This window comes from Alligator mississippiensis, chromosome 1, assembly GCF_030867095.1.
Source record: "Alligator mississippiensis isolate rAllMis1 chromosome 1, rAllMis1, whole genome shotgun sequence".
Lineage (NCBI taxonomy): Eukaryota > Metazoa > Chordata > Crocodylia > Alligatoridae > Alligator > Alligator mississippiensis.
Genome location: NC_081824.1, coordinates 252,105,275 through 252,123,883, shown reverse-complemented (window position 1 = coordinate 252,123,883; position 18,609 = coordinate 252,105,275). Strand labels below are relative to the sequence as shown.

General features: G+C 45.5%; 1 long non-coding RNA gene across 1 annotated transcript; it reads left to right on the top strand.

Annotated features, from left to right (window-relative positions):
* Nucleotides 1-427: 427 nt before the first annotated feature.
* On the top strand, nucleotides 428-17,697 carry LOC109280311 (uncharacterized). The gene is made up of 3 exons (XR_002086591.2): nucleotides 428-717; nucleotides 15,241-15,300; nucleotides 17,514-17,697. It is a non-coding gene; the product is annotated as an uncharacterized LOC109280311 (long non-coding RNA).
* Nucleotides 17,698-18,609: the final 912 nt, after the last annotated feature.

Here is an 18,609-nt window from a genome sequence, read left to right as displayed (position 1 = left end):
TAATAATAACGCAAGGGAAGAATAGACCCTGAAGTGCAGGGGAGTTTGCATCACCACATTCGGACACTGGGGATCCATTCTGGGGGCTCTGAAATTCATTACTAAAGTGCTGCATAGAGAAGGAAACCCCCAGCAGGAACAGAATGTCTGCCCCTCTCGGGAACAGACTTGTTGCAAGGCAAACAGCACAGAAGCTGCACCCAGCAGAGAGGGAGATGGGCAAAGCTTTAGTGCAACTCCATCCAGTTGCTAGACCCAAGCCAGTAATTCCTCACATCAGGATGGCTGCCCACTGCAGTGTAGCAGCCTGCTAGCTCATGGCACCTGGGAGCAGTCTGAAGGCTTGCAGGGGCTACAGCCCAGCTGCAGGTAGCCAGGAGCAAGTACAGGCTGCCTAGGGCTGGGCCACTTGAGGGGGATAATTAGCTGACCACAGGTAGTTAGAGGCTCCCAGGGAAGACAGCCAAGGGGAGGAGACAGACTGAGATAGAAGAGAGACAGAACTGGGAACTAAGAACTGAGAGGGAGTGTGAAGAACTAAGAAGAAATCAGTCCTAGGTACAGGGTTTGGGAGAAGACCCAGGGTGCCAAGATGGGAAGTAGCAGCACCACCATGTTAGGGAATTGAGTCCAAGACAGCCTGAGAAGGAAGAGCTATGTGGGAAAGCAGCAGGAAGCTGGAGGCACCTTCTCAGGAGCTGGAGAAGACTCAGTACTGTGAGTACACCCTCTATGGACAATGTTAAGTTTGTGTTATGGAGTTTTGATATACATTTGTGACACTTCCTGAGAGGCCAGTAGAAATAACCTGGACAACACTACAAGTGTAATTGTTCATATTTAGGTAGAAGGCAGGGCAAGGTAGCACCTTAGAGACTAACTTGTTCAGAGGCATATGTTTTTGTAAGTAACAACCTATGATGAAGTACGTTTTCACCTACAAAAGCTTATGCCTCTCTGAATCAATCAGGGATTGATCTCTGGTGCTACCCTGCCATGCCTTCTGCCTGACTACAGACTAACAAAGTTAACTACCTCTCTCTGTTCATCTTCAGTTATGACCAGAAATTTCCCAGCACCCATGTTCTGAATGAACAGGTTAAATACTAATATCCAAAATGGATACCCATAGGCAGAAGTTCATTATTTTGATCAGTGGATTGCTTAGGTTTAATTTAAATGTTATTATATAACTGTGTATTGCAATAACTCCCAAGCATGGTAGATCTTCCCTTGTGTGTTAAACAGTAGCTTCTTTCCAACATAGGTCTGAACACATATAAAGCTTCTTGGGGTACAAGGATAAGAATATCAATCCAGAACTACAAATTTTCTGGAATTGAACAAATCTGTACCTATCTCTACTAAACCAAATACATTTTCCCAATTCCATCGTTCCTTCTAAAAGAAATAAATCCTGGAGTTGTTGTGGGATAAACATACCTCTCTCTTGTTACTGATAAGTCACAATATTATCAACCAGGAGTACTACATAAAATGAAGGCCCCTTCATGTGTTCAGAGGCTTTAAATACTCCTATTGCCGTTAAAACCCCAATAAAATGGTATTAAAAATAAGAAATATATATAAATCAATTAAATTTAATCCAGCCATTATGTAGGAGTGGTGACACTACCCAAGCTGCTTCTGCCCTTAATGTTAACCTTGTTAGGTAGTTTCTGGCTCTCCATTATGGTGTCCACTGTTACAGTTCTTTTACGAGATGAAACCATGTGTATGATTAACCCTCTTTCCACAAAAGTCAGGAAAAAATAAAAATTAGGCATCATAAGCTAAAAAAGAGAGAACAAACTTTGCTTGGAAACCCAATTAAATGTAAGATAAAGAAACCTGCCAATTGAACGCTTACATTAAATATGATATGACTTTGGGGGGGAGAGAAAGAATGAGATGTATAGGTTAACTAAAAAAACTATTTTGCATTAGCAGCTATTTTACAGGCACATTTTTATACACTTAAAGCAATCAAATAAGTTCAGTGGCATTTGCCAGTATTTTAAATACATCCATCCAAATATTCATGCTGAAAAGAAAATTTCTCATTTTCCTTAAACAGGAAAATACTTCAGTTGAGGGTATTTTTATGCTGAGATGCCACTGCAATGAAGCTGATTAAGGCAGGGGCCACTGGAATGCTTTAAAGTCTTTAAAAGAGTGGAAAAGCTCGCAAGTAAGTTGAAATGCAGCTGTATGTCATCACAAGTTCTCTGGACCTTGTATCAAATGATTTATTACTTTAATTTGTTTTACCTGTTTCAAAAGCCCAAACCGAGCCATCAGCTGTGTTGGCTGATTCTGCAGGGTTGACTTTGCTTTTTAAGTGGTTTACATTATGTTAACATGCACCCTAAGAGCTTTACCTTATTTTGCCAGTTTAGCCTTTTGCTTTTCTCTGACTATATCTGCTTTCGTAGAGTCAGAGTGTTGTTGTCACCATGGTGGTCCAAGACCTCTACAAGAAGATAGGATTTTTTGCTAATATCTTTTCTTGAGCCTACTAAATAGTTGGGAGAGGTGTTAGATACATTTTTGGGTATATAGTGCCTTTCCTCCATTATGTCTTTAAAATGACTTTTATTTCACTGTATTATGTAAATAAAAAATAATCACTTGAAGTTGACAAGAGCTGTGGAAAGAGGGCTTTAGTAGAAGTAGCTGCAAACCAAGCAAAGGAGAGTTGAATTAGATAACCTAGCAGCATCATTCAAAAGGGAAGAAGGCCCTTATTACCTGTAGAGTACAGATTGGTTAGCAGAGAGCATGTAAATGCAATGAGCCATAAAACTGCTGTCTGTGTTTAGTCCATGGTTTTTAGAGTCCACTAAAGCCATGAGTTTTTGCTCCTAGGCCCATCTTCTGGTGTTTGGTAGATTTTCCTTGAATATAAGGATTGTGGTGACTTTACCTAAATTTTGAATTTGCATAGTTTTGTGCCTTTTATTCTTTTATTCACCAGTACATCGAGAGGATTTTGGAATCCAGACTGGGTACTTGATCAGAAAAAATCATAAACCACCAGATCAGCATGACAGTGATGCTATTCTTTACTTCAAGCCTCTGTCCATGGTAGAGCCAGAGAAGGCTTAGCTCTGTTACCTGTTGAAACGCACTGGTGCATGGCCTGATGGAACTGCTACATGTTAATTCACAAAGCCCACCAGTCAGGGACATATTTCAAACTTCCTTACCCCTTCCTCCCAAAAGCTCCTAGCATGCAAAAATCAATGAGTTTGCGCTATTAGGATGTCCCCCAAAACTTTTGCTCTCTATAGCTAATGCTTGAACCAAACAATCACTGAACAGACTTACAGAAGGAAAGAAATTCTAACAACTGTTGATTTACCTTCTCCTTGGATTTAATCTTTGGTAAGTGCTAGAATCATTGGTTTAATTCTTGCCCAAATAGGATCATATGGGGTGCCATCTGGGGTTACAATGTGATTATTTCCCCTTTTATTTTAATGAAGTAGTTACACTAATGCTATTTTGCTGAGTTTGGCTGGAATAAGCTGAGATGAAAACTTTATGTTTTCAGACTAAAAAGGCTTCAGAGCAACAACCCTGTGAGAAAATGTGTATTGGATAACTTCAAGTGCGAAGGAAGAATTTCTGTATGGTTATGGTAAAATCAAAGAATAAGAGATTATAAAAGCAGTACATCACCTTAAGGCAGCTCAATTAATCAGGCTCCTCAAGCAGTGAAAAAAGTGCACTCTGACCAGAGCAGATGAACTTAAAATTGAGAATTCCTCTCAGAAAATAACAGAGTTGTATACTACTTTATCCAACTAGCTTAAGCTACTTGTCCAATCCTCAAGTCTTTTGTATGCATCAATCATGGATAGAGTGTTGTAAGGGAAGGGAGGATTCACCTGGAGGGAAAACATGTTGTAGCTAAAACAAAAAAATCTAGGACTGGAAAGGATCTTCTGGCCCACTACGGCCAGTATCCTTGATTCAAAGGAACCCATTTACCTAGGGATGTTCTTTCAATACCCCATAGGAGTTCAGAACTCTGGCAGCTAGATCCTATTCCAATGAGTGGTGCCTCAGTGGATTTAGGTGCCTAAATTTAATCCTATTTCATTCTGCTCAAGTTCCTGGAAAACTTAATACAATTGGTGGGTGGGCCCTCTTCTTCCCCACTGCTTTTTGTGACTCAGATTTAACCAAAGATGGCAACTTTCCAAGTGCATCTAATTTTATGATTTTCAGGGACTTGAGCAGAGTGAAATAAAATTTCATTAGGTATTTAAGTCCACTTTGACTCCCAGTAGGTAGACTGGAATCTGGCCCTGGGTGCCCTGGGTCCAGGTTCCAACATCTGAGCATCTGAGTCTGTGTTTTCCTGTTCAGCAGCTGAGTATCTGGTTCTGTGTTTTCATGCAGCAGTGTATATGGGCAGAATTCTATTTCACCTAATGGATGTCCAAAGTGCAGCTTGCAGCCAACTTGGAGTTACCTGACTAGAGGGTAGGAGACATTCTGTGACTCTTCTGAGACTTTAAGTGCCCCCAGGAATAGCATCACCCTCCAGAGACTCACAGACATCTCCCTATTCTTGTAACAGGGGCACTTACATGAACAGAATGGGTATAGAATCACTACTTCACTCCCCTTTGGATAATTCAGAATTGGTTGCAGAATCAAGCTGCACTTGATTGTCCACTAGGAGAAACAGAATTCTGCCCTAAATAGCTGCACTCAGGTTCCAGCGTCCCCTACTCAAAGCAGGAACAACCCCAACTATATACACTTCTATAATTTTACTGGTGCAAGCTTTGAGCATCTAATTCCTTTCTTCCTTTGCCAGTATGAATACCAGTGTCTGTGTGTCCAGGTGGAAAGTCCATCATCTGCATATCTTTTAGTGTCAGAGTATCCTGATGTGTTGTCTCCAGATCAGCATATCCATATCCAGCATTTCAGCATCCACTTTTTGCTGCGAACCCATTTCTGAGTTTCCAGGTCCAAGTTCCAGTCTCTGAGTATCCAAATATGTGATTGGGTAGTTAATTATCAATGCTGAGTTCAGAGTCTATGTATCATGGTGTGTATTGCAGCCTTGAAGGATCCAGATACATGTTTCAAAGTTCCAGCATCTAAATTTATCCAGGGTTATGTCTCACTATGTCAAGGCCCATGTTTTCATGTTCCAGGATCTAAATATTCAGATCTTGTTTCCTGCACAACTGCCTAAGGGCACAATTCTGTTTCAGCTTACAGATGATCAAATGCAGATTGACATTACCTTGGAGCTACCCAAGTATTAGCAGGGGGTAGTTTTATGGCTGCCACTGGACATGTACATGCCCCCCATTATATGAATACACAGAAGTCTGAACAATTCCAGGTGTTGATCCCATTTTGCAAATGGAGGCAGGAAGGGAGAAAACATTGGTCTTACAGTTTACTAAAATAAATTGGAATTGATCACACCTTCACCAAGGCAGTCACAGGCTCAAAGTCACTCTGTGCGGGCAGCAACATCTGAGAGTTCAGCTGCCAATTTTGGCGCGACCATGTTTGAGTGCCTAGCTCTACATTCTAGTGTGGGAGTTTGCCAAGCTGAGTTGTAGCTTCTGAATGTCCTGGTCTATGACTAAGTGTTGGATTCTCTCAGTGCAAGTTCCCGTGGTGGAGGGGATAGCCACCTCTGATATCCATGCCTCAGCCTCTATAGGTCACATGTTCCAACTTCTCAGTGTATCTTCTGTTTCATTTGCATAGGAAGGTGCTCCTCTTAAGCATGAGTCATAGTGTTGGTTGCATGGCATGGAATGACTAGAAGGGGAGTTGGGAGGCCACATGTGAGCCCAGGATGTGACCTGCTGGCCAGGTGATTGGCAAGAGACCAGAGTGTGGACTTTGACTCGCATTTAGCCCTGTGCAGGCCGGGAGAGATGAGGGGCACACTTGCAAGACCAGGTCTGCCACTGTGGCCCTGGAACATGTACATATCCTGATGCAAGTTTCATGGGAGAAACCTCTCCGGAAGTGTGGTTGTGTGTCCCAACACCTTCATATCCTAGTTCAGGTTCCAGCTTTGGAGTCTGCAGATGTCTTGGCCTGACCCAATTTCTTAATGTCCAGCTCTAAGTGTCTGTGTTCTAGCAGCCAGACTCCAAGTTGTCCTTTCTGTGCAGCAGCCTCTGCATGTCCAGGTCTGGCTTTACTGCAGCTGCATTTGAGTTCTAGTGTGGGAGCTTGCTATGCCAAGTTGCAATTCCTGAGGGTCCAGTTGGATGACTAAGCACCCAAATCTCCAAGTACCAATTCTAGCCACAGTGTTGCCCTAATGAAATGCCAAGGTGTGAGCCTCAGGATTGACTTTATCAGATCCAGCCTCTGGTGTCACTGCAGGTCTGAGTTCTAACCTCTGAATATAACTGTGTAGCAGGGTGTGGGCAGACTAGCACTACCAAGCTCAAATCAGTCCTTGAACCCTTTAACCCACTCTTAATCTGGTCCCAGCAACACAGTCTTTCTCTGGGCCTAGCTATACAAGCTTCAAAGCCCCAGATTAATCTGCACCATAGACTTCTGCAGAAAACACAAAACAGGACAAAATGAACACCCACAACCCTAGATTAGTTCTCACCCTATAATCTTCCTTCTTACATGAAGGAATCCTCCCTCTTCACACAAACACTTCTTCCTCCACCCACCACTTCCTCTTCCTGTCTCTTTTATTTGTGGCCAGCCAACTTCCCCTCATTATTGCTGATTGCTTGAGCCAGCTGAAGCCCCTTAGGCACAGGGCTCATTACCAGCTGGCTAATTGATCCAGGGTGCAAGCCTGAAGCCTGTTACATGCTCTCCCTTCCAAGAGCAGAGCCTGAGGGTACACTCTTCCACCTCTCCCCTCCCTGCTCCAGAGAAGAAGTCTGTATTTTTATGTGCAGTTCCTGGATAGTGGCATATTTCAAAGCTGAATGGCTGTAGAGTTAGGTGCTACCACATCAATGGAGGATTCATCTACCTCATGGTAGGCAGCCATTTTAATGAGTCATGGTGGATGACTAATTAGAAGTGGGTTCCCAAGAAATAATTCTGAAGGGTCTCTATGGCCCCTTTAACCACTAGACACTCCTTTTAATCGTGTGTATTTTTGTTCTTGGGGAAGGAGCTTCTGGCTGAGGTACATGATAGGGTATTCCCCATCCTCAAATTCCTGTTTGAATAGCACCCCAAAATGCTGTTCCAAAGCATCTGTTTGTACTATAATTCTTTATCCATGTCTGGGGAACGTAGCACCGGGTTACTGCACAGTAAGTGTTTTATCTTTCTGAACACACTTATGCACCCTGGTGACCATTGAACCTATTGCGGAGCTGCCTTTTGCAGGAGGTTAGTTAGGGGGGCCATGAGGGCCTCAAACCTGGAATTAAACTGCCAATAATAGCTAGCCATACCTAGGAAGGATTTTACCTTTTTGTTGAGGGTACCGGGGATCAAGGGCCTCTACCTTGTCTATCAGAAGTTGGGTCTTGCCATTGCTCAGGATGTACCCAAGATACCTGATATTGGTCTTGCCTAAGTGGTACTTGGTCAGGTTGACCCTAAGTCCAGCCATGCAGATCAACTGTAGGACTGCCCTTACTCTTTGAATGTGGTCCGCCCATATTTTACTGCATCTTACTACATCATCCAAGTAGGCAGCTGCATATGCCCAGTGTGGCTGAAGTACCCTATCCATCAATCCCTTCCAGCACTAAACTTCTTTGAATTGCTGGAAAGTTGCTGGGGTGCCATGGAGTCCAAGGGGAGAGTTCAAAAGTGATAAGGGGAGAGTCCAGCTGGCTAACTGATCTAGGCTGCAAGCCTGCAGCTGTTACAACCTCCTTGGTCCTTCTGATGGCAACACCTTCCTCCTGAGCATGCGTCAAAGTGTTGGTTGTGAGGCACAGTATGGCTAGAAGGAAAGTTGGGATGCCACCTATGAACCCCAGGATGTGACCTGCTGGCCAGCTGAACAGGGGCAGAAGAGGTGCTCACTTGTAAGCCCAGATATGCAGTCACTGTCATCATGGTCCTGTGGCAGCATGTTTCAATGCCCCAGAGTCTTCATACTCTAGTCCAAGTTCTAGCATTTGGTTCTGCAGATCTGTCTTGGCACGACCCAGTTCCTGAATGCCTAGCTCTCAGTGTCAGCATTCCTTTTAAGACTAGGACTTTTGAGCCAGAAGGAGTGAGAAACCAGGGAAGGAGGGTGAGGAGAGGCAGCTGGTATCAAGTTGCAGACCCACCCGTATTAAAAACTGCAAGCCTCTGACAAAAGACTCCTGTGTTAGTTTGAGCAGTCACGGTTAGGTGACCAACAAAGGTGAAGGGCCCAGGGATATAAGGACTGGTCCTAGACAGTGCGGGGAGAGAGGAGAAGGTCCAGCTGGGGGGCCAGGATTGGCCATCCTTGCAAAGGAGAGGGGAGGAGAGGAACCACTGCAGCAAAAAAGCAGGATGTCTGAATAGACAAGGAGTAAACCTGAGGATGTAGGGATCTCAGTTGTGATAAGACAGATGTCTTTTTTTCCCTTTTGGAGCCCAGGGAGGTGAAGTTTTTTGTTCCAGACTTTATTTATGGCCCAGAGTGGAAAAGCAGTTCTATTCTGTTGATAACAACTGGTGGACCAGGTGTGGCTATAAGGAGAGATGAAGAGGCCACATGGGAGAGTGCAAAGGAATTGGACTCTGCAGTAATTGATCCTGGAAGTGCTGTGAGCCCACATCAGAGGAGAATATACTTGCTCCAAGGCTTAGGCTATAACAGAGTGACAAAGGCAGGGAGCCTGCAGGCCTATCCTAAGGATTAATCTGTTGACTAATTGGGCCAAAGATTCTGGGTTTGAGTCCAGGAAGGACTGAAACAGGACTGTTTCCCTGAGACAAGGAGAGACCCAGAGGTTGGGTCCCTGAACCAGAGTTGGACTTAACTAGCTGATAACAGACATTTAAATTATACAAGGCTGACAGAGATAGTAATGCTCAGCCTTACCTCCCAGCCTCCCCCCACTCTCTTATTCCCCCTTTTGGGGATGAAGCAACCTCTCAGATTCATTTAAACAACAAGGCATAGCAGTAGAATAAAGAACAGGGAGTACAAGAACAACAGCAGACTAAACCTTGAAGTTACCCACCAGTGTCATCCTGTAACACCATCCTTCCCATTTACAGCAGAGGCCAATGCCTCTAATTTTGCAATTTGGGCAGTCCTGTCCCGATGTAGCAGGGCTTGCGGACCCCTACGCCCTGTACCTATTACTCCAGAAAAATGACACCTGCAGAATGCAATTATGATATCTGCGACAAGGAGCTTCTGACCACCAAGGCTGCCTTTGTGGAGGGTGCCATTGCTTGGACGGAGCCCACCACTCCATAGAGGTCCTAAGCAGTCATAGAAACCTGGAATACCTGCAGTTAGCAAAGACCTGAGGAAAGGAGAGCAGCAGAGTAAGGACCCTGCACTTAAGAAAAGCAGACTTTGACTCATTCAGGGAACTGATGGGCAGGATCCCCTGGGAGGCCAGTCTGAAGCGGAAAAGGAGTCCAGAAAGGCTGGTTGTACTTTAAAGAGACCTTACTAAGGGTGCAGGAACAAACCATCTTGATGTTCAGGAAAACTAGCTAGTATGGCAGATGACCAACTTGGCTTAGCAAGAAACTCTTTGGTGAGCTAAAATACAAAAAGGAAGCTTGCAAGAAGTGGAAACTTAGACAAACTACTAGGGAGGAGTATAAAAGTATTGCTCAGGCATGCAGGGATGAAATCCAGTAGACCCAAGGGCAATTGGAGTTGCAGCTAAAAAGGAATGTGAAGGGTTCCTTCAAGTATGTTAGCAACAAGAGGAAGGTCAGGGAAAGTGTGGGTCCCTTACTGAATGGGGGAGGCAACCTCATGTTATAGTATGTGGAATACGGAAGTACTTTCTTATCTCAGTCTTCACAGGCAAGGTCAGTTCCCAGACTACTGCACCTGGAAGCACAGTTTGGGGAGGAGGTGAGCAGCTAGCAATGGTGAACGGTGAGGGACTATTTAAAAAAGCTGGATGTGTACAACTCCATGGGGTCAGATGCAATGCACCCAAAAATGCTGAGCGAGTTAGCTGATGTGATTATGAAGTCACTGGCCATTATCTTTGAAAACTCATGGAGATCAGGAGAAGTCCTGGACAATTGGAAAAGGCTAAATATAGTGTCCATCTTTAAGAAAGGGAAAAAGGAGGATTTGGGGAACTGCAGACCAGTCGGCCTCACCTCAGTCCCTGGAAAAATCATGGACCAGGTCTTCAAAGAATCCATTTCTAAACACCTGGGGAAAAGAAGGTGCATAGAAGTAGTCAGCATGGATTCACCAAGGGCAAACCATGCTTGACCAACCTGACTGCCTTCTATGATAAGAATTTGCCCTAGGAAGGGGAGAACTCAGATCAGGCACCAGGGCCAAGCTGGTCCCAATCAAACAATCTGCATAATCAATCCCCTGAGACTTTAAGGAAACAGAACCCCACCTATAAAAAGCTGAGATCAGTGCCCTGGGCCCAGCCAGTCCTAATTGAGCAATCATTTCCATGAAGTTTCTGGAAACAGATTGCAGGCTTTAAAAGCTCCAGACACAGTGTATGAGCAAAGACTCCAGTGTCTGCTTTTGATTGCTTGGCAGTTCCTTGACTTTGCTCACCTGAAACTCTAACTTAGACTTTTGAGGAACCCTATCTCCAGCTTTGATCCCTGGCTCACCCTGACTTCAGCTTAGGTTTGCAGCTTACCTGGAGTTCCTATCTTGACTCCTGGCTCCCCATGAATCTACTTCCTGAACTTTGCTTGAATAACCAGGTGACCTTCCCTGAATTTGCTGTGAGGAGTTTCAGTTTTGGAGGGTCCTGGTCAGTGACCGAGTGCCTGAATCTCCCAATGCAAATTCCTAAATTGAGTGCCAAGATGCAAGCCTCGTGGTCAGCCTCCTAATTTCCAGCCTGTGAGTCTCTGCAGGTCTGAGTTTTAGCCTCTGAGTATATCTCCTGCATCCATCTCATGGCAAGGCATTCCTCTTTAGTATGAGTCACAGTGCTGGTTGCAAGACATGTGAAAGCTGGAAGGGGAATTGGGAGGTTGCATGTGAGTCCAGGATGTGACCTGCTTGCTGGCAAGGGGTCAGCATGTACACCTGAACTCAGGCTGGGGCAGTGGATTGGAGACTTGGAGGCCCAGGTCTTCGATACCTGCTGGCAGGGCCCTGCAGTGAGTCCTGGTGTTGGAGTTGCCTGAGTCGGGTACCAAGGTATGTCTCTGAGCCAACCTCCTGAGTTCCAGCCTCTGAATGTATCCCCCATGTTCTTCTGATGGCTAGGCGTTCCTCCTGAGCTTGGGTTGCAGTGCTAGCTGCAAGGCATGGGACAGCTAGAATGGGAGCTGGGAGGCCCTGCAAGCCCAGGATGTGATCTGCTGGCTAGCTGATTGGCAAGAGATGGGTGTGGGCTTTGATTCGCATTTAACCCCTTGCATACTAGGGCAAAACATGGGCACATTTGCAAGCCCAGATCTGTGGTTCCTGCCATCAGGGCCCTGCAGCATGTGCATATGCAGATCTGATTTCCATCCTGAGAGCATTTCAAGGAACATGTTTCTGCACTCCAGCATCTTTGTATCCCACTCCAGGTTCCAACATTTGAACCTGCAGATCCAGATTGTACGTCCCAGTTCCTGAGTGTCCAGCTCTGAGTGTCTGTGTTCCAGTATCCAGGCTCCAAGCCCTTCTTTTGATGCAGCAGCATCTGAATGTGCTGAAGTTTGCTGTTAGGCAGTTCCAGAGCCTGCACGTTGGATTTACAGCATTTGTGCCTGGCAGTGGGTTTTTCCCCATGTTCTGCCCTTTGAGTCTCCCAGTCTGTTTTGCCCAGCTGAAGCTTCAAAGCATGCAACTCTATATTTTTATGTTCCTGTGCCTGAGAGTACAGCGCTGTGGGTTGGTTTTATGTCATATGCCTCCATATGTTTATTTTAATCCTGATCTGTTTTCCCTGTATTAATTATCCAGGTCTCAGTTCCAATATCCCTAGTTTTGAATCCAGTTTTGTATTTTTGTGGTTGTAGCCCCTGCAACTCCAGGTCCATGTTTCCATGTACCTGTAGCTAAGTTTACTGCTTCCTGTTTTCCTATGCCAGTGTCTAGGGGCAGAAACAGGAATTGCCAAATGAAGCAGATCAGCTGTTCTGGGATGTGTTCCAGCACAGCTGATCTGCTTCAGTGGGCAAAACACATACTGCCCATTGTCCTGCTTGTTGATGCTGTGGGACTTTGGGTGACATGTTCTCTCAGGAGTTCAGGGGTCTGGCCCTACCTGCACCCTGAGAATTCCTGTGTGAGATTGGGCCCCTCAAGCCCTCAGAGTACTTGCCCAGCCTACCCCACTTACCAAGATCCCTGAGATGCATCTCTATAGGCAGGGAAGGTTTGGGTTTTTCATAGGGCACAAAAACAACAAAAGGTAACGTCTGTTTCCATCCTTAGTTTTCTCATCCAAGTTCCTGCACATTACTCTACTATGTCCTTTATCCCTGCCCCATCCTGCGAGCTCTACCTGTTGAGCTTTTATGTTGCATATTCCAAGTCTTCCTTTTCTAGCTTCTATGTAGCCTGTTTCTGTATTCTAATGGCAGCTTACCAAAGTCTGTTGTTCCCAGGTCAGGATTTTGAACATCCAGGTCTGTACTCCTGAATACTAACCGTAACAGGGAACCCTGCTTGAGAGAATAAACTACAGTGAGTTACTTACCAAAGATGGACACAGGACCTGCGCTGCAGCCTATTGCACCAGTTCACATGGTGGGCTGTTTCAAAGTCATCCGGAGTCATCCGTGCAAAAGACAGAGCTAAGTGGTTGGGCCGAACAGAATGACCTATAAAAGAGGTAGACAAGGTTCCTTGGGTGAATTTGATATCTTTTATTAGACCAACCCAAATAGCTGGAGAATAGTTATTAAGCAAGCTTTCGGGTTCAAAAACCCTTCGTCAGGCTAAGCACGCTGCAGCAGTTGGTGTGTGCTCTTCCTGGATGGAATGAAAAGTAAAGAAGCCAGAGGCTGGGCTGGGGAGTCAGTTGTCAGGCAGATTATAATGTGTCATATATCCAATGTCTATATTTAGTCCATGATCTCTAGTATCCAGGAGGTTGACGAAATGGAGCTCATAGGCTCGTCTCTGGGAAGTGTTGTGTAAGTTTCCTTTGAGGATCAGGACTGAGAGATTGGAGAGAGAGTGGCCCTCACAATTTAACAATCACCATCCCTCCATCCAACTTTCTCTAGAATACTCCAGCACCAGCATCTCCTTTTTAGACACGATGATCAATATCCAGAATATTAAAATACAGACCACAGTATACAAGAAACCCACAGACCAACATACATATCTGCACAGAACCAGCAATCACCCTAAACACACCAAAAAATCTGTGATATACAGCCAAGCCCTCAGATACCACCGCATTTGTACTGAAAAGAACACCCGGGATCGCCACCTCACCAATCTTAAAAAGGCTTTCACCCAACAGGGACACTCCTCCAGAGAGGTAGATCGCATGTTTGGAAGAGCCACCTGGACACCACGTGAAGAACTGCTGCAGTACAGAACACCCCCCCCCCCCCCCCCGCCCTCAAATCGCACACCGCTGGTTATGACGTATCACCCCTCCCTTGAACCTGTACAAAAAATCCTCAAACAACTGCAACCCATACTAGAAAGAGACCCTATTCTTAAAAAGATCTTCCCAGAGCCACCCATCCTAGCCTTCAGACAAGCACCGAACCTCACCAACCTCATCACCAGAAGCAAACTTCCTCAAGCCCAGAACACACCAAAAGGATCCAGACCGTGCCATGACAAGAAATGCAAGACCTGCCAACACGTCTCCACCACCCCCACTATTACTACACCCCACAACAGAGCCATCAGCATCCCTGGATCTTACAGCTGCACCTCCAGAAATGTAATATACCTCATCCAATGCACCAAATGCCCTGATGGAAAATATGTAGGAGAGACCAAACAACAACTGAGCACCAGAATGAACGCACACCGGAAATCTATCAAAGACAGGAATACCCAATTACCGGTGGGGGCACATTTCTCACAGGAGGGCCACTCTCTCTCCAATCTCTCCATCCTGATCCTCAAGGGAAACTTACACAACACTTCCCAGAGACGAGCCTATGAGCTCCATTTCATCAACCTCCTGGATACTAGAGATCATGGACTAAATATAGACATTGGATTTTTGATACATTACAATCTGCCTGACAACTGACTCCCCAGCCCAGCCCCTGGCTTCTTTACTTTTCATTCCATCCAGGAAGAGCACTGATGAAGAGCACCAACTGCTGAAGCTTCCTTAGCCCGACAAAGGGTTTTTGAACCCGAAAGCTTGTTTAATAACTATTCTCCAACTATTTGGGTTGGTCTAATAAAAGATATCAAATTCACCCAAGGAACCTTGTCTGCCTATGTCCTTAGACCAACACAGCTACAACCTACACCCCTATAAAAGAGGTAACACTGGAAAGTGTCACTGCCTTATGAAGGGACAGTTGGGCAACCATGTGGGTTGCAAACAGTCTAAGTGGAGGGATAAAAGCAAATTGAGATTGATGGTGGCATAGACAACATAGGCTCAACAGTTCTACACTGGCTAGCACTACGGAAGAAAGAGACTTGGGGGTCATCATTAACCACAAGATGAACATGAGCCTGCAATATGATGCTGCGGCTAGTAAAGCAACCAAAATACTGGCTTGCATCCATAGATGCTTCTCAAGCAAATCCCGGGACGTCACTCTCCTGTTGTACTCAGCCTTGGTGAGGCCGCAGCTGGAATACTGCACCCAGTTTTGGGCTCCACAATTCAAAAAGGATGTGGAGAAGCTTGAGAGAGTCCAGAGAAAAGCCACGTGCATGATCAGAGGTCACCAAGCCAATTTCCCAGCCAGCGGATTGTGGTGGACCCAATGCCACAATTGGCCAGTTTTGCCAAGAGGAGATCATGGGATACCAGATCGAAGACTTTTTTTTGAAGTCAAGAGATATGACATCAATCTCTTCTCCCTTGTCCAGGTGAAAGGTAACCTGGTCGTAGAAGGAAATGAGATTGGTCAAGCAAGACCTACCCGCAACAAACCCGTGCTGGCTATCCCTCAGGATTCTTCTCTCTCTCTCTTCTTTTTTAGGTTCAGAGTCCCTGGTCAGGTCCCAATTTTCTGTCCCTGGTGACCAGGACCAACGTACAGGTAAGTTGTTTGGCTCCTCTGACCCACCTTGGTGGGTTTGCTGTTGGCAGGCTGCCTTCCACCATTTGCCCCTCCCAGGGCTTCCAGACCTCATTTTCAGTCCTCTGGTCTCCTCGGGTCAGGCTGCTTTTGACTAAGGTGTGGGGTTCCTGCCCTTTTAAGTGCCAGTGGCACGCACTTATAAAGGATGACCATGCCTGCCCTGGGGTTTCCCCGGCTCTCATCTTTTCCCTCAGCATCACTGCTCCTCTGCCTCGCACTTACTTGGCAGGTAAGGTCTTTATATCACCCTGTGATGGTGCGGAAGAAAGATGAGAAAGATGCCCTTCTGACCCCTGCTACATAAGCATCTGCAGTAGTAAGGAGAGATGTTGATGACTGGGGGACAGGGGTCCCTGTAAGAACTCCTGAGGACCCAGCTGTGGGTCACTCGAGGATGTGGGAGTGAACTGCTTCCCTGCTGAGGTCACAGGGAATTGACAGCAGAACAAACGTGCTGAAACTGCAAGCTGGATGAAGGGGTCACAGCCACCAAAAGAACAAAATCTCTGAGACTTGAGTTTGTCAGGCATGGACAGGGTATGAGGGGTGGGGGAGCCCCGCAATGGAGGTCAGCATGCCAGGTATCTATCATCATACATGGGGTGGCTGTTCCCTTTTTGGTACATTCTTTTCTTCTTTTCTCCCATCAAGGCATGAAAGGAGAGTCCAAAAATAGGACAGCAGCTAGCAGGACCACTAAAGGCCAGCAAGGTGCCCTATAACACTAACCTATGAAGATCCCAGTCTCTTCCTAGTGCTACCCTCTTAGCTTCCACATACTGGTGTTCCTGCCCCTGAAAATCCTCCTCCATGTTCCTGAATCCCACCATCTATGTATGCGGGACTCTGTTTCCATGCAGCCTTGTTTGAGTGTCCATAGTTACATTCCAACCTGCATGTATTTGTCCCTGTGTTTGCTTGTTCCAGCATGTGGGTAGATAAAGGTCCTTGTTTGCATGTTCCTTTGTCTCTGTTTTGAATGCAGACTTCTGGCATCCAAGTATTTTGGCTTGAGTTCCACTATATAAGGATATCCATGTCTGTGTTCTAGCATCTGTGCCTCCAGTGACAAAATCCAATGTCCGAGTCTTCAAGTCTAGTTGACACAGGTCTGTTCTCATATCACTCTCTTTCCAGACCCCTATTGTAGTGTCCGAATGTGTTCAGGTCCCTGGTCCAGTGTCCACGTATCCCTATTTTAGGTTCTTGCCTCCAGTATCTGCATATCCAGGTGTGTATTTCTCTACTACAGTGACAGCACTAGCTATCAAAGACCACATTTCCCATGTACCAACATATGAGTATTCAGTTCCATGTTTCCATGCTCCAATATCTGTATTGAGTTTGTTTCTCCATGTTCCAGCATCCAAGTATATCCATGTCCAAGTACCAGCATGGGAAAATCTCCAGGTCTCTTTTTCTGTGTTCCAGGCTCTGAATGCCCTGGTCTAATTCTCAGCATCTAAGTATTTGGTCCCTCTTTCTGTTTCCAGCATGTGTATAGGCAGTGCCAGGTTTGTGAGTTCTTGCATATGAGTCTGTTTTTGTGTGCTCCATCATCTGAGGCTCCAAAGCCACAATCCAGTGCCCGAGTAGCCAGTTCCACACCCAACCTTCTGAACGTACAGTTTCATTTTTCTGTACTTAGGAGTTTGAGACTCTGAACATCAAGATCTAAGTCCAAGATTTTGAGTATCCAGGTCCCAGTTCCAGCATCCAAGTAACTCGTGCCCTAGTCTCAGATTCTTAGTATGTTGGGTTCTGAGTTCCATTGTCTTGGCATCCAGTTTCATTTTTCTGCACTCTCTTGCTTCAATATCCAGTGCTGTGTTGCAGCATGTAAGAGCCAGATCCTGTTCCACTTATTTACTGCTTAAGTGAACTTAGGTGTTTGAGTATCATCCTATCCTACCCTGTCTGGGTCCTTGAAAATACATTAATGCATTTGCTTCTACAACATGATGTCTTGGCTTTAAGATTAAATCACACAAAGCTATGAAGAGGAGGAACACTCACCCACCTCCAGTATTAACAGTTTTCCAAGGACTCAGGCTGGTTGGAATAGTACTTAAGAATATTAGGCACCTAGTAGGTAAAATAGAATCTGTCCCTAAGTATCCAGTAACATGTCTGTATGCTCTAGACTCTAAAAGTACAATTCTGTCTTTCAGGATTTGAAGGTCTACTGTGAAGTTTCAGCCTCAATCTCCAGTTCTGTTTCCATCTTCGCAAGTTCCATTGTTCGACTATCCAGATCTGTGTTCCAGTATTTGAGTGGCCATGTCCAAGTTTTGGCATCTTACTGTTCAGGACCCTGTTCTACCCTATGAGCCTATCCAGACCCATAATAAAGCTCCTGAGCATCTAGTTCTGTGTTTCTCCATTTCATTATCTTAGTGTACTGGTCCATGTTACTATGATTCAGCATCTGAGTGTCCAGGTCCATGTTTCCTTGTTCCTGTGTCTCACTCTTGACAGACATCCTGCAAGGGGGTAAGCTGCCTGTTTTCCCTGCTCTCTTGGGGCCAGAGCCGCCTATCACGATCTTCCATAGTCTCTGCTTCACCTCCTTTTCTTGTCTGCCATGATTTGATCTTAACATTTACATTTAGGAGGCAAGTAGCAGCACCAAGGTCTTTCTTACATCATGTATTGTTCCCAAGACGTCTCAGTTTTGGAAACTGCCAGACACTTGTATGTTAGAAAGTCTTGTTGGGGAGCATCTTCACCAGTCCAGGCCCCTACCGTCAGCCATTCCCAGGCACTGGGGCCACTGGCCCTATTTCCACTCTGGTCAGGCATTGCAGAGACATCCTCTACCCCTTTGTTAATCCCAACCCAAACCTCCAGTTTTCAGTTTTTCAGAACATAAGAATAAAATGACCAAGCGTCCGCTTAATAACATAAAGATCTTCCACCTCTGATGGGACACAAAGGTAACAAAAGAACAAAAGATTCTATCCTTTCAGATAAGATTCTCCCTCTCCCTCAGTACTCTGGACTCACCAGCAGGCTGCTTTCCCTTCTTGGCAGTCTCCCTCTAGTTCCCTGTAGCCAAATAGTCTTGCTATGGCTTCAGGACTTTTTGCCGCCACTTTGCCCACCTTTCACAGAGGCTAACTGCCATCCCACTCTGAACATATTTCTCCCCCCTTTCTGGTCTCTGGGTAGGAGTTTAAGTAGCCAGTAGGCCTGTGCAAAGCAGCTAGTATTTGCTTCAGATTTGGATTTGGCCAATTCGGGGGACTGTGATTCGATTCGGTGATT